General features: G+C 49.0%; 1 protein-coding gene across 3 annotated transcripts in view; it reads right to left on the bottom strand.

The window, feature by feature from the left end:
• Positions 1-16,377, bottom strand: part of RNF144A (ring finger protein 144A) — a 364,490-nt gene that overhangs the window by 55,898 nt on the left and 292,215 nt on the right. The gene's annotated exons all lie outside the window — the stretch shown is intronic.

Here is a 16,377-nt window from a genome sequence, read left to right on the forward strand (position 1 = left end):
TTCAGATTCAAAGTAATCTAGCTGCTACTCCAGCCTGTACATGGTACTTACTTAGCATATAAAGCTTCATTTTAACCACTATTTGGAGATACCACCTTGGACCCTCTGGATTAACTGCTTCCTGAAATTCTGACCAAGAAAGTCAACGTATTTGGAAGATTTTAACTATTTTTTTAGCGAATATTTTCTGTAAAGAGGGAGGTAGTAAATGTTTTCTTGGCTTTGTAAGCCATAAGTTTTCTGTCGCAACTACATGACTTCAGAGCACAAAATCGGCCATAGGCACTAGGTGAATGAATGGGCGTGTCACATACTCCCTAAAGCCTTATTTGCAAAAATAAGGCCCCGTGATCATACTTTGTCAACACCTGCTCTAAACCTTCTAAAACCATATAAAACATTCTAAAATTTATTCCTGAACTAGCCTGGAGAACAGGGAACTTTGATTGTAAACTACATGGGTTAGCTTTGCAGAGTTATCTAACTGTTAGCGGGAGGCTGCACCCCTGCACCATGTTAATGAATGTGGTAGGAACATCATCGTAGGATACGCCACTGGATTTGACTGGGCTGGATGGCATGCCCACGTGAGGCTGCAAGAGAGACAAGGACACAAGACACTGGCATTTCCAAAGCTGTTGTGGGAGACGGGCTCAGGCTGACTAGGTAACTGCACTGCCAGGATGGGCTCAGTAATACACATACACGTGGCCTTCACACTGATTCTCCCTCCTGCTTCTGCAGAGACGTGCTCTCCATTGTCACTGGCTTCACTCTAGGGCCCTGGGGGACCGCAGGGTGACTCTCCAGTATATTGTCGGTTACCATGGTAGAAAGTGTCACTTCCCACGTCACAGCAAGTATGCTAAGTTTTTTTTTTTTTTGAAGTATGCTAAGTTTTTTTTTTTTAATTTTTTTTCAATGTTTATTTATTTTGGGGACAGAGAGAGACAGACCATGAACGGGGGAGGGGCAGAGAGAGAGGGAGACACAGAATCGGAAACAGGCTCCAGGCTCTGAGCCCTCAGCCCAGAGCCTGACGCGGGGCTCAAACTCACGGACCGCGAGATCGTGACCTGGCTGAAGTCGGACGCTTAACCGACTGCGCCACCCAGGCGCCCCTGAAGTACGCTAAGTTTTAATGGCATGGTTGGTGCAAATGTATCGCAAGTCCACAGAGAGAATGAGACATAATCTTTCTAGCCAACACTAATGCTACCACGGCACATCCGGCTGTCCTAATACCTGCGATATGAATCCAGAGAAGAAGAGGTGAGTGCTCTCTGATGGGGAGAGAGACGCGGGGGGGCAGGAGGCTGACTGTGCTGGGCTCCTTCCTCCCAAGAGTCAAGGGCAGCGGCCACAACTTGGGTTTCTGGAGTCTACAGCAAGGCTGGAGGGTTAGCATTCTCACAAAATTTTGTCTGGGTAAAATACTAAGTTATCAAACAGCGTTCCCACCTGTCAGGCTCACGACAGCCGTCCTCGGGCCTCAGAGCTCCAAAGCGTCCTTACAGGTCACGCAGAAACCAGGGAACATGTCACTGTCCCATTAGGTCACTTTCCCGCGTGGGGGAGGCAGGGAACGACCTGAAACTTCCTGTGAAAACATGCACAGAGCAAAGTGAAACGTTAACCACACACCTGCATGCCGAGGTTTTCACCTCCTCATACGTCTTCTTTCGGCACCCCCACGGCCCCACGACCTGCCTGCACTGACTTCTCTCCCACTAGTGGCCACACCAGGGTCCACGGCCTTGCTCTCCTGGGACAGGGCAGGGCACCTGGCACCATCCCTTGGACAGCTGGCCTCAACAGGCCCAGTGACTCACGTCTATCTGCTTGCTTCATGCTTCAGTAACTAACCCAGAGTCAGCACCACTGTTAAAAACACCAGTTGTTAAGGATGAAATGGGGATCGGAGCAGGTGGGCCGTGTGGGCTGAGATGTTACACCTACAAAGTGTGCAGAGAAAAAGAACTTCCCTGTGCAGTTCACTGCACTTTAAAACACAGACACAGAAGTGCATCTGTTTGGAGCCAAAAGCAAAGAGCAAGCACGCCAGGGAGGGAGTGTCTCTGCACAAAGGCAACGGTGGCCTCCCCCTGGGCTCTGCCTTCAGAAGCGCCAATATGCAAACGCCTGGAATATGCACTCGGGGTTTCTTTGCTCTGTCTGCATGTCGTTCTGGAGGTGGAAACCTTGGCTTTTCCATCTCAGTAGCCTGGGCCCAGCACATGGCCTTTGGGTTCACAAAATATGTTGAATCAGGAAAGAAAAGGCGGGGGCAGGGGGAGAAAAAACCAAAAACAAAGCAAAAGACCAAGGAGGGAGATTGCTTTCTTCCTTCCACAAAAGAATTCGATGTGAGGTCCCCGTAAATAGTGTGCCTCTCGGGGGCACCTGGATGGCTGCTGAGAGACCATTAATTACCTGACACCGGGCACAAGTCAGAAAAGAAACGACAAAATGAGTTTCTACTGCAGTGAGAGGCTCCTGCTTCCTTTCTCACGCGGGTCTCAAATCTCCGCTGATCCAGCAACGCGAGCAAGGTTTTGTTTGGTTTCTTTGGTTTCCTTAGCTGACGCTGATGATAGTTTATCATCCACTGTGACAGTAACATAATTGATTCCAGTACACAATAGGAGAGTGCAGCTCACCTGACAAAACTTCATTCTTTCTTGTATTTATCCATTTGTTTGATAAATGTCTTTTAAGTGCCTACCATGTGCTAGACTTTGGCGAGGGATCCATTTTGACTTATAATGTGCAACATGTAGTGTAAGTGTGGAGGTTCTAAGTAAGAAATACTGAAACTGGAGTGATAGCTTGACTCTTCCCCTTTGCATTCAAAGGAAAATTCCTTTATCTGTCTGGTTACCTCAGCTTTATCCTAGGTGAGGTAAGGGTCATGTTCCCACTTGAAGCCTCCACATGAGGGAAAGATGAGAAAAAACTCTGCGCTGGGCACATAGTAGGCACTAAATAAAGAAACTTTTAAGTTTTTTCACTACTGATTCATAAATTAGGGTTCCATTAACCAATTAAGAAACATGCTTACTATTTTGGGGGCACCTGGGTGGTTCAGTCAATTAAGCATCTGACTCGATTTTGGCTCAGGCATGATCGTATAGTTCGTGAATTCAAGCCCCACATCAGGCTCTGTGCTGACAGCACTGAGCCTGCTTGGGATTCTCTCTTTCCCTCTCTCTCTCTGCCCCTTCCCTGCTTGCTCTGTCTCTCAACATAAATAAATAAACTTAAAAAAAAAAGAAAGAAACATACTATTTTTATTATAAAAGACTTAAGTATCAAAATTTCAGAGGTAAGACATATTTATTCCTCTTTTTCAACAAATGTAAAAAACACTAAAAGGAGCAAAACAAAGAGAGAAAGGAAGTTCCATTATATATATAATATAATTATACAGAAACCGGACTGAGGTACAGTGCAGCCTTGACTTCTCCCACTGCACCTGTTCTAGGTTCCTATGTGGGCCAGATCCCCAGATGCTGGCCCCTCCCAGGGAGCACACCTGGGGGTTCTTGGGATGCTCAGTGATCCTCTACTTCCCTTAATGCAATGCAGGCAATGCATTCTTCACCTAACCTTCCTTAGGGCCTGCTTGGGATGAACTATTTATGGTGGGATCACCTTGCCCTTGGTGGACAGATCTTTTGGGTGGAGAATGTTCAGAGCCCCAAGCCCAGCTAATTTCTGCAGGAATCATTCTGGCCCAGGGGAACTACTCCATAAATTAGTCTATCAAATACTGACAACTCAGTGCACTGCCATGGGAGCCTTCCAACGTGCTCTGACATCGGGACAGACCCAGCTAGCTTCATTCTTTTAGAAGTTTCTAGTCTAGAAGCCAATGCCTGCTTCTGACACTTTAGTCTCTGTCCTCCAAACACCAAGAGGCACACGGATCCCTGCTGCTGGCTTCTCCCTAGAAAGTCTCACTACTAACATTTTCTATCTCCTCTTATAAATAGGCTGGAAGTTGGGTGAGGGGCTAAGAGTCACAGAACCACTGCGGGACTATCGCCTTTCCAGGTTAAACAAAGATGCTCCAGCAACTTCCTTTAAAATGCATGTTTTTCCTTTAATTTTTAGGCACAATTGAAAAGTAAAAGCCTTAATAAATTCATCTGGGATCTCTAACTTCAGGTAATTTGTAATGTGTGGCCTTTAGATATGATTTCACAAGTTATGAATGCTGTGTTTTATGGGTGTTCATTTTCTTTGAAACCAAGTGTTTTTTCTCTGCTGGAAAAAAAAGGCAGTAAATGGCACTGGATGATGATATTATTAGGTGTATTTTCACTTTTAAGAGTGTAGTACTTTACTCTTCTATACTTGAAATGCTGTCTTCTGTAATAACGATTACCTTCTATTATGCAATTCTGGCCTTTCTCATCCTATAACTCAAATTAAATTATATATGTTCTATACTAGAAAAAAACCCAACCTCTCCACAAGTCCATGCAGAAGAGCAAATTCTCCTTGCCAGAGCATTAAAAATCTTATCTGTATGTGACTTCTATTAAACTTGTGTGATGTATAGCAACACAGAACAAATAAAATGGATTCTGGCCCACCTTATATCTGACCCAAGCCTTCTAGCAAGACAATGACTGTCTCCCAAAAACCTAAGAAGGACTTCCTGCTCCTTTGGGGAATATATTCTCACAGTCAGTGCCAGCTAAAGACAACATACTCTCTCTTGTGTCATTTTACTTCGATTGCCGGAGCAGAACTCTGCCATAGAACTTGTCTGCTTGGTCTGAACAAGGACAACAGGCCCCCTGTAGGGCTCACTGTCTGGTTTGAAATGATTCTAGGCCAAACAATATAGAACAAAGACGAGTAACGAGTGTCTGCAGTTTGATTTCACTATGGGTCAGCTTACAATAGTTTTTCATTCTGTGCAATAAATACCTATGTGATTCCTAGTGTGTGTGTGTGTGTGTGTGTGTGTGTGTGTGTGTGTGTGTTATTGGGGTTTTTTTGTTGTTTTTGTTTTGTTTTGTTTTTTGCTACTCAGTGCTAATATGCCCTCAGCATTGTCCTAATGCAGGGCCCTGCTGAAGGGCAATAAAACTCAAAGATCCTTTGCCTTAAGAGTTTTCTGTCCAGGTCAGAGTCTGCTCAACTTTACTGGGCAGAGAGAAGCCCTATGAAATGCAAAGAAATGAACTGGAAAAGACAACTAGACAGATGTGCTATGATAATAGCAGGTGCGGCCACCAATGATCTAAAACCCCAGAAGAAAGCAAGCACAGTTATGTATCCAGTAGACATCGGAGCTGAGCAAAATCATATTTTTGTCAAGAAATATTCTATTACGGTTCAGCACCACAGGATAATCTCATTGCCTTATGACCTGGCTTTCTCATTTCTTCCTTCAAGGTATGCATTCACCATACCGAACCAGAATGTCTGTAAAGAAATACAGGATGAATGAATGGAGGCAAAATGGGCAGGGGGATATAAACTATTCCACAATAGTTTTATTACGGTAGTCTTCCTGTATGATGTTAGATTTTATAAAGGTAAATCTTCAGCCCCCTGAGAAAATGGGGTATGGAACACATCATTTCAAAGAATGAATGCGACCTTGTGCTTTCATTTTCTGGATGCATCCATCAGAGGGGAAGAGAGGAACATTGCTATATGCACACACATGCCTCTCTAAACCTTATGTTTCAACGAGACAGTGTTCTGCACTGGGGAAAGTAGAAGAACATGCAGCTAGCTACACTCCTGTTCCAAACCTGAATCTTCCGCGATTTATGACCTCGGGCAAGTTCCTTCACCTCTCTGCGCCTTTGTTTGCTCGTCTGTAAGACGGAGGTAATACCCACTCTGCAGGGTTGGGCATGGTAAGAATCTGGCACTCATGGAAGGCGGCCGGCACACGTGTTCCCAGTCTCCCTTCTTACTCAGTCCCCACCATCTCCCTCGCTGTTCTCTGCAACACGCACAATAATGTATTTTGCTCTCACTAAACAACCATCGAACCAGGTCAACGCGACTCTAGGAAGCGAATCTCCTGGGAGGGTCTACTGCATCCAGCGTCCCTGACCCCCGATGAAGGAGCCTAATTGAGGCTATTTCACATTTCATCTGAATAATATTGACTTCTTCTCAGGTGATTTCTACTCACCCTTTTAGATTTTATTATGAAGTGATAAACACTCAAGTCTCTGTCTGGCTGTTCTGGGAGGGACTTTCTCCAGTCGAGCGAATGTTCCCGCAAAGCCTCTGGCGCCCATCGGACCTGGCTCCTCCCCAAGAGCACACCTGCCCCTCTCGACTCCCTCTGGGTCGACTCCCTCCGTTCGACGACGGGGGAGGGAGGGGGTGCGTGTGTTCCGGTCCCCATCACGAACACTGAAAAGTGTCATTTTCTGGCTTGGAGAGGTCATCGGAGCTAATGGGATCTGTCCCCCCAAGGACGCAGCAGGAGTGCCGTGCCGGCCCAGAGCAGGTGAGTCCAGTGAGGTCCTCCTGCCGGCAGGCGGCCACCTGGCTCTCCGCGGGGGCCACACAAGATGCACCCGGGGGGCTGGGCCAACAGCTGCTCCCGCGTGGCCACGTGGCTGGGAGCATCAGTCCCTGTGCTCAGAGAGCGGGGACCTGCCACCCTGCCCTGGGCTTCCCCTGCCTTTAACACTCATACATGCCCAGAGCGTGCACATGCACATGTGCCCACAGCATGCACGCACATATACACAGGACAAACTCATACACATGCACATAGACACATACTTACATGCCCACAGTGCACACACACAAACACACACACACACACTCACGTGCCTACAGCATGCACACATGCACACACACACACGCAGGACACACACACTCAGACACATGCACGTAGACACACACACTGTGACCACAGTGTGCACAAGCCTGGTGGTGACTGTTTCCAGAAACCTCTTTACTACGCACTGGCAGGAATCACACTCAGAGCGCTTGGAGGTCTGCTTCTGTGTGGCTGGGCCTGGGAAGCAGCCGCCACACCTGCCCCATCTCTGTTTGTGTCAGGGCTGACCTCAGAGGGTGTCATGGCAGGTAAAACACTTCTGGGGGGAAACAAAGAGTGTGAGTGGGGTTCAGACAGGCTCTGGATGCCCTGAAGAGCAGAGAGGAGGGAAGGGCTGGGACTGTCTCCTGAACAAAGACCCGCAGAGCAGGCTCAGCCCCGAACGGTGTGTACTGTGAGGAGAGAGACTGTGTCGTGTGCAGCGGGAAGAGCGGCCATCCTCAGGATGCCAGGACATTGGCTGCGCTCCAGGAGGCGACCCCGGGGAAGAGGGCACCCTGCACCAGGCTGCGTCGGCAGACAGGTGTGTGTCCTAACCAGGCGGAGGTTCCCGCCCAAGTGAGCGGTGGCCCAAACGGAGCGAAGGGTCTTGCTCAGAGTGGTGCCCTGGCAAAAGCAGCCTCTCGGGTAGAGCCAAGCCGAGGCAAGGGGGAGAGAGGAAGCCGCATGCAGCAGACCCCTGGCTGGGGCCTGGCCACAGGAGGCTGCAGAAGCCAGCCGGCTGCGGACCACAATGTGCCACGCTGCTCGCCGACCGAAGGACGACACTTCCCCTTCTGTCTTATAAGCCCCCGCTCCCCCATGAGCTGCTGAACGTGCAGGGTGGTGGCGGGCAGGGAGAGAGGAGGTGTGTGCAGACCCAGGATGAAAATCAGACCCACCTGGCCCGGGGGCCACACGCCCCGAATTCAGCCTGGCCGCCTCTGTCCCCTTACAGGGCAGACCAATAGAGGACACCTTCAGCTGTGACTGGGGTCAGAGATTCTGTCGGATATTCATTCGCAGCCTGTAGCCGACAATGGTCAGAGCATTTCACACAGAAGGAAAGGCTCGAATGACACTCACCTGAGTTGGGTTTCACACACTCTCTCAGGGATGCCATTAAAGCAAACATAAATACCGTTCCTTAGTCCGGAAAAGACCATAACAGATTATATCCCACTCCATAGGCTCCCCTCACTAGTGTAAGAACACGGTCCTTCTCATCCGCAAGCCACAGATTCACGCCTTTTAAAATATTTTCAGTTTGGGGCACCTGGGTGGCTCAGTCGGTTAAGCATCCAGCTCAGGTCATGATCTCGAGGTTTGGGGGTTCGAGCCCCGTGTCGGGCTCTGTGCTGACAACTTGGAGCCTGGAGCCTGCTTCGGATTCTGGGTCCCCCTCTCTCTCTGTGCCCCTCCCCTGCTTGCGCTCTGTCTCTCTCTTTCTGTCTCAAAACTAAATAAACATGAGACAAAAAATTTTTTAATAATGACTTTTGGTTTAAAAAAAAGTCAGCCTCCTGACCTGAAAGGTAAGTGCACACAGCGCACCTTGGACGTGAAAGAGGACACGTGGCTTCAATTTCTGAGCCCATTTGAGGGAAAACCAAAACCACTGAAGGACTTCAGAAAACAGACAAGGGTTGCCTCCTGTTTTGCTCTTCTACTCCACGCTGCAAGTGGGACAGACTGAAAGCGTCCCTACCTAATATATTTAATACAATTTTCGCCCGAGGCCAACCGTGGCCAAATCCAGCCTGCCACCCAGCTTGTTAAACGAAGTGTTGCCGGAATGCAGCGGCACCCACAGCTTATAGACTGTCTGCGGTGGCTTTCAAGCCACCCCGGCGGAGTTGAGCGGTTGTGACAGACTCCAGATGGCCCGTGAAGCCCAAACGTGTTACGATCTGGACCCTCACAGAAAAGTTCACCCATACCTGCGATATGTCTTCAAGGTGTTCCGAGTCCTTCACGCACATTGTCCGCTATATGACAAGACAGTAAACTGCATTGGAATGTTAAGCCCGGTGCCTGTCAGCCCAGGACACTCCAAGCAGGACGCCTGCCTCAGCGCGGAAGGGCAGATGGCCCCTCAGAAGAGACTTCTGGGGCGCTTGGGTGGCTCAGTCGGTGAAGCGTCTGACGCTTGATTTCAGCTGAGGTCATGATCTCCCAGTCGTTAGATCGAGGGCCGTGTCGGGCTCAGAGCTGGGTTTGGAGTATGTTTAAGATTCTCTTTCTGTCTCTGCCCTTACCCGCCCCCCCCGCCTCTCAAAAATAAAGTAAATAAATAAATAAAAGAGACTTTCAGGTCCTGATCATTCCAGTCATGCTATCGACCCCACAGGTATCACCGTGTTCTACTGTCCCCATCATGACACGATAATAGTACTAACAATCTAAGTTCAGATTTAAGGCTCAGAAAAAAAAATGGTTACCACATCATTTATGCGCATGTGATAAATCTGTGTGACCTAGTAGGATGTTGTGTCCTCCTAGAGGTTCACAATGGCTGTTCTACTAGAACCCCTCTGCTTTTCAGGCATCTGAACTTAAGGAAACCAGCACTTATTAAGTTATGAGCCAAATGTCAATAAAGGAAAAGTCATAATATGTGCCTTATTCCACAAATCCAAAAAAAAAAAAAAAGAACAATCTCTGGGCCTCGACTTTTCCCAGGGAAAAGTCGAGGCCCAGAGATTTGGTGACGGCTCCAGAGTTACGCAGAGGTAGACGGCAGAGCTGGGTCGTAGGGAGCCGGGTGTGGGGTCTGTGTTCCTCACAGACCCTCAGCCCTGGTCAGACCTCATTCCTCAACTCATTATGGTCAAGGATTTCCCGCCCCCCCATCATCCCCGCAATGCCCCGGTGCTTCTTAGACACAAAGACAGAGTACTTGAAGGGCCTGAACATTAATCAAGCACCTCGTCCCAGCCTCCTCCTGACACGGAGCCGGGGACCCCTGCAGCTGACAGCTAGCACAGGCGGCTTGATGGAACAGCAGCGGGGGCCGCGGTCACAGTTGGCTCTGTCTGCCATGCAGACACCGCCCCGGTTCGATGAGAGTGATGATTTCTAAAAGAACCTTGCTTGAAGAGAAACAAAGGGCATCGAACAGCCTGCTTTCCCATCCCAATCTGTCGCAAAGACGGCACATTATAAAAACATTAGCACTCAACCACGGCTTGAGCAATCCCTGAATGGGCGGCAGGGAGGACGACGGTGATTTATCAGAGCCCGGACCGCGCCAGAGAAGAGCAATTCTCAGAAGTCCTCGAGCAGGCCAAGGTTTGCGAGCACAAGATCGGAGCCTGGCGCCTCTCCAAACACACAAGTCCTCTCCACGTTGGGGCGAGTCACAGGCCTGGCTTGGGCACGGAGCATGGGCTCAAGATTACGCTTCCAAAGTGAGCAGATGGGTGCAACCCGTGTTCCATGCGCGCGAGAGATCACGCCCAGCTAGCACGAGCATTTTGACAGAGCACCAAATAACGCATTCATCAATCTGACATGGTATCTGACAGGGGCCGCCTGCTGGCCCCCCGCCCCCCTCACAGCACGGCGAAACCCTCCAATTATTGAGGTCACAGATGTCAACGCCTTCGCGCACATATTCAAAAATGTCAAAATCGCCCTCAGCATCTCTTTATTTGGTTCCCTGAAATCAAACTTGAATCTCTCATCACACGTCCAAGGGCACAGTTGGAGATTGGATCTTCTTCGGGAAAATGGGTGGTGTTCAGTCTGACTTCGGGTGGCTTTTCGGTACAACACACGGTGTCCTTTTCTTGGCTTCCCTCTGGGGAACAAGCTCCCGACACCAAAAAACAAAAGGGCGCTGAGGCTTAGAAAACCTAGAGTTATTTGTTGCTATTCCACTGGCTTTGGTTTGGGTTTTTCTTTCTTTCTGACTTGTATTTTTGAGCTTAAAGCTCAAACAGCAGGTCCTGTTAGGCCCACCTTACAGACGTTCAAGGAGGATCAAAAGCGTTCTGCAAAACGTGAGACAATTTCTGCCATGACAAATGGACTGAACTGTTAATGAATTAAACTAGGCTGCTGAGCCTTTGTGGCTGGATCCCACCCCCTGTTCTCTCCACCTCTCCCAAGAGGTGGGTCGGTGGGGGTGACCCACAGCTGGGCGTTAGGTGAGTGCCGGGTCAAGCCAGGAGCAGGTGACGCGGAGTGTGGTGAAACACCGAAGCACAGTGGAAGGATGGACCTGGAGGGAGGAGGGAGGAGAGGCAGAGCCAGGCTGTGGGAGGAAGCGTCAGGTTGAAGAGGCACGGCTGGGGCCGGAGGTACTGTCAATACCCGTTACATCAACGACCCACGTCTTTACAGATCAGTAAGGTCACATGCCATTATTCATTTATTAATTAAAAGCTTCCCAGGCCCTGGAGATTCAACAGTTTAGAACCAGGAGCCCAGGGCTCAGCATGGACATCTGGCTCAGAAACCCCTTCCTGGGCCCCGTCCTCATCATGCCTGCTGCACATCCTCATGGTTCTGGATGCAATGCGATCGCCACGGCTACCAACGTCCTTCACGAGGTCCGACCATGTCTCTTTCTCCCCCCGCCCCGTGCCAATAATGAAGGGAGAGACTTTACTCCTTTCTGCATCTATATTCTCAGAGTAGATGCTTAATAAGCGTTGGTTGACAGGAACTAGTTTTCCCCACTAGAAACATTGCCAGAGAGCAGGCGTTATAATCACTCGTTTAGCTCAGTTCCCACATCCAGCAGTGCAAATACCATATTGAGAGAAAGCCAGAGACAGAGAGACAGAGGGAGAGAGACAGAGGGAGGGGGGCAGGAGGAAGAGACAGAGAGAGAGAGGGAGAGAGAGTCAGAGAGAGAGACAGAGACAGAGAGGCAGAGAGTAGGGAGGAAGGGAGGTACAGAAAGAAAAGAGAGGGAAAGAGGGAGGCACAGAGGGAGGAAGAGAGAGAGAACGGGGGAGAAAGGGAGAGAGGGGGAGGTAGAGATGGAAAGGGAGGTAGAGATGGAAAGGGAGGCAGAGAGAGAGGAAGAGAGGGAGAGAGGGGGAAGGGAGAGGGAGGCCGGGTGAGATGGAGAGAGAGACGGTGGGGTGGGGAGAAAGTATGTATTAGGGTTCTTTTGGGCCATGGGCATGACAGAAGTGGAAAGGCCTTATCCATCACATCAGCAAATTATACTAGATTTTATCATACTATTTGTCAAGAATTCTAAAATAGGGCATACATTGCGTGGTAACGATTACAACCATATTGATTTGAATCAGTAATTTGGAAAAAAATAATTCAATCCAGATTGCCACTGGAAGCATCACAGGTCCAAGCCCTAACCTTGAGTTCTCGGTCCGCATCATCCCGATACAATTCCAGGTTACAGAAGTACCCCCATCATACCTGATTGCCAATTGCCAAGTGGACCTCCGCTACGTTCCCACAGAAAACGTGGACTCTCAGCAGCCCGTAATCGCTGCAAGCCTTCCCAGTTTCCCCATTCCTGGTTTACTGATGCGGATTTCAGCAAATTGGACACATGAGGTGTTGCTCTATTTAAAAATGTATGCTGGGGCGCCTGGGTGGCTCAGTCGGTTAAGTGGCCGACTTCAGCTCAGGTCATGATCTCACGGTCCGTGAGTTCGAGCCCCGCGTCGGGCTCTGTGCTGACAGCTCAGAGCCTGGAGCCTGTTTCAGATTCTGTGTCTCCCTCTCTCTGACCCTCCCCCGTTCATGCTCTGTCTGTCTCTGTCTCAAAAATAAATAAACGTTAAAGAAAATTAAAAAAAAAAATGTATGCTGAACAGTTTGCTCAGTTGTTAAAGATGAAGAGCTCCGAACGGTGTGGTGTTGCCAGCATCTGTTCAGGTAAACGGTGGCGTTCCCGACCCTCCAGTGTGTGCCCTACTGGCAAGGACAATCTGACGCTCTTCCATCCACTTTGCCGCAAACAGTGAACAAAGGGCCGTGTGACATCTCTGAATGGCAGTTTCTCTACTTTCGATTCCTTCTTCATAACATCCTGAGCTGCCCACAGAAACCTATTGGTAACTATTTCTGCAAAGGGAAATGTCCTGTTCCTCAAAACAATGGCCCTTTGGAGGTAAATTATGCCTGAATGTGCATAATATCAATGCGATAACTTGGAAAATAGAACAAAATTTGGTGCATCAGCTGGTTATTCTGTCTTCTAGTTGCCAAATTATTCGTCCAACTGTTTTTTTTTTCCCCATTGAATTGACAGGTCTGAGTGGTGTTTCTGTTGGTGTCATTTCCATGTACCAGCGTAAGTTTGAGAAGAACGCTTCATCTCCAAGCCAGGAGGCCATCACCTAAACTCGCTGGAATGTTCTTCCCCTCTGCTCCACCTGATGAAATCCTCTACATCTTGGTGGGTTTGCCCAATGGCTTCTTCTTCCAAAGGGGCCTTTCCCTTCCCACCAAATTACAATTATGTAACTCCAAAGTCCGTTTGTGGCACCTCTGATACAGCCTTTGTTTATTCTGGCCACATAATAACGGATAACGATTCTGCGTGCATCCCTCGTCAATAGTAGAAACCATGTCTCATCTATTATTTAATGGATGTCAAGTAACTACTGATTCCGTAGAATTCTTCAATACTAAGGAAACATGATGAGTAAAAAATTATTTGGCTTATCTGTGTAAAGGAAGTTGCCCTTGGCCCTGTCCTACCGTCTGTAGTCCTTTCCTTTGGTTCGTGATTGCAGTCAGCACAACTCAGGTGCCAGGCCTCCATCCGTCTAGTGTCGTGGAACGTGAAGGGACGGAGGGACCAGCAGCACTGATTCTGCGCAGCCGTGATGGACGGCTGCCTGAAGACTGAGAGGTCTGGAGCTCCTACCCTGGAGTCAGCCGTTGAAGGCAATGTGAAGGCGGGTGTGGTGTTTCCAGACAGGGATCCCCCAACTTTGGTGATCGTGTAGCAGAGAAGGGGGAAGTACACAGGAAAGCTGTGATTAAGGGGGTCACAGGCAGCTGGTGAGAAACAACCCGTCGAAGGATATCGCAATACCTCCTGAAGCATTCTCCCTCTTTAAACCCGATTTCCTTCTTCCTAGCGCTTCCAGGGTAAGCGGCCCGTGTCATGGGAAGGCCAGCCTCGTTTCAGCCACTACGCTGCTGTGTTACCTAAGTAACTCACTCTCCCACTTTGCCGTTTCATACTCCCTGTGAAGGGGATGGCCCAGCTGTCTCCTAAGGAAACGTTCAGATCTGCCAGCCTACGGAGTAACTTTCTCTAAGGGTGCGATCCAACATCCTGGATCTCGGTGATGTTCCCCCACTATCTCCTCCTTCTCCCCCTTTGTGACACTAGAGGAACTGAATTATTTTCAGTGGTATTTCTGATATTCCAGCAGAAACTTCTTCCCCCAGTGAAGAAGCAATCGCGGGATTCCTGTGGTCTCAATAAACCTCCGATGACCCCCTCCCTCTAGCCCATCACGTTTAGCTCAAACTGCCTTGTGGGGTATGAGAAGTTGGCCACACTCTGCCCCTACCCATATACCCGGCCAACACCCCAAGACCATGATTTGTCTATGCATTTCCACATTATCCCTCTCTGCCCCCAGAACATTCCCGCCTGCCTCTATTTGTTTTACAGAAACTCAGAGACTTAGAAGTTAGACTGAGGAGGGGTGCCTGGGTGGGTCAGTCTGTTAAGCGTCTGACTTTGGCTCAGGTCACGATCTCGCGGTTCATGAGTTCGAGCCCCGCGTCGGGCTCTGTGCTGACAGCTCGGAGCCCGGAGCCTGCTTCGGATTCTGTGTCTCCCTCTTTCTCTTCCCCCTCCCCGCTCATGCTCTATCTCTCTCTCTGTCAAAAATAAATAAACATTAAAAAAAATAAAAAAAGACGAAGTTAGACTGAGGAGCTGAAGGCGGGGACTATATGCCAAAAGTGCTGGGGATGGTGAAAGAGGGATAGAGTCAAGCCATATTGCAGTTGTAAAAGCGCTTAGAAAGCTGATAATTAAGTTACCCAGGTGAAGGACAAGAGGCACAGGAGTTTAAGGTGGCAACACCATTTCTAGCTGGGAAGCCTGGGCGAACAGTGTTGCCAAAGGGAGCCAAGATATCCAGGAGAAGACCTAGATAATTTAATGGCCATCCTTCTTTCTCTGATACCCTATGGCTGTATCTAGTTGGATACAGAACTCCTGTCTCGCTAAAAAGGAAAGAAGCAAGAGAAGAAATGATGGAACTGTCTACTTCCTCTGCCTTTGCTACATAGTTTCTTTTAGTATGAAACACAGAGGCTTTGTATTCTGGCTTTTAGAACTGGGTGCAACACCCATCTGTTCAGTCAATCATGAAGCAGATGGAAGTAGGAGCTTAAGGAAGTGTATGACCACAATCTTGGATAATAATAAATATTTAAATATGTATTTGTTCTTTGTAATGGATTTAGAAGCTGAGTAATGAACACACTTAAAAAAATCAATAACAACAACAATAATGAGATGCCTTCCTAATCACGGATTACATATGCACTTGGGTTTATCCCAAACGCCTAACTTGGGGCAGGAAGACAGGTGCAAAACCCCCCTTGAGCTGTGAGAGGGCGCAGTGGGGAGTTGGTGCCCAGTCTCCCCTTTGACCTAGAACATGGCGGTCCATTCTGCAAGCCAGAGGGGGTCTTAGAGAACAGAACACCCTGCCCAAGCCTCTCCCGCTGCAGAAAGAAAACTGACATCCAGACAGAAAGGACAAAGCACCCTCCTAGGGAGAGCCCACGCCTGACCCCAAACTTCTGGTCCCCCATGCTTGGCCCTCCCAAGGGGAGCCCGAAGAAATGGAAACACCTGGAGAGGATGCTTCAAAGGAAATGCACCAAGGGAAGGCAGGCAACGCGCGAAGCGTACAAAGTACCACATGGGCAATTTTAGTAATGATTGGAGGTGCTGAGGGATTTAGGAGTCAGGAATTGGGAATACTGCAGGAGGCTCAGGTCCCGCTGTGAAATACAAAACCAGTGCTGCTTTTGTCTTATTCAACTGCGTCAGGGAGGCTTTTTAGCGCCTCCCTCTATTTTGTGGAGGGAGACCAGCTGTAAAACCCACCTCTGCAAACTAGCTGGGTGATTGTGTCAAGCACAGTCTCATCTACGGTCCGGTACACCCAGTGTTCCCCCCAAACGAGCAGTCCCTAATTACACACTCCACGTCGTTGCCACCCTGCGGGCTCTGGATGAACCACAGGAACCAGGAAGGTGGAAGAGTGCCCTGTTTCTTCGTGGAGGGCTAGAGAGTAGGTACGGGACTCCCTACTTCCGCTGGTGTAGGAGGAAAATGCGTGTGCATCCCACTTTTCCTTCCAGGACAAAATTTACACGTGTAAAAAAACTCCAACACTACAAGCGCATGAAAAATAAGGCCTCTGACCCTGACCCGCACTCCTTAGCTCTCCCACAAGGCAACCTGTAACAGGTGTCTATACACAAATGCTTCCTCTTCTCACATTGTGACTGCGGTTCACAGGGCATCAGTTACTAACACAAGGGTGAAGGGATACATTGGCACAGCCCTACCACAGACTGTATCAGAT

Source organism: Acinonyx jubatus, chromosome A3 (assembly GCF_027475565.1).
Source record: "Acinonyx jubatus isolate Ajub_Pintada_27869175 chromosome A3, VMU_Ajub_asm_v1.0, whole genome shotgun sequence".
NCBI classification, from domain to species: Eukaryota; Metazoa; Chordata; class Mammalia; order Carnivora; family Felidae; genus Acinonyx; species Acinonyx jubatus.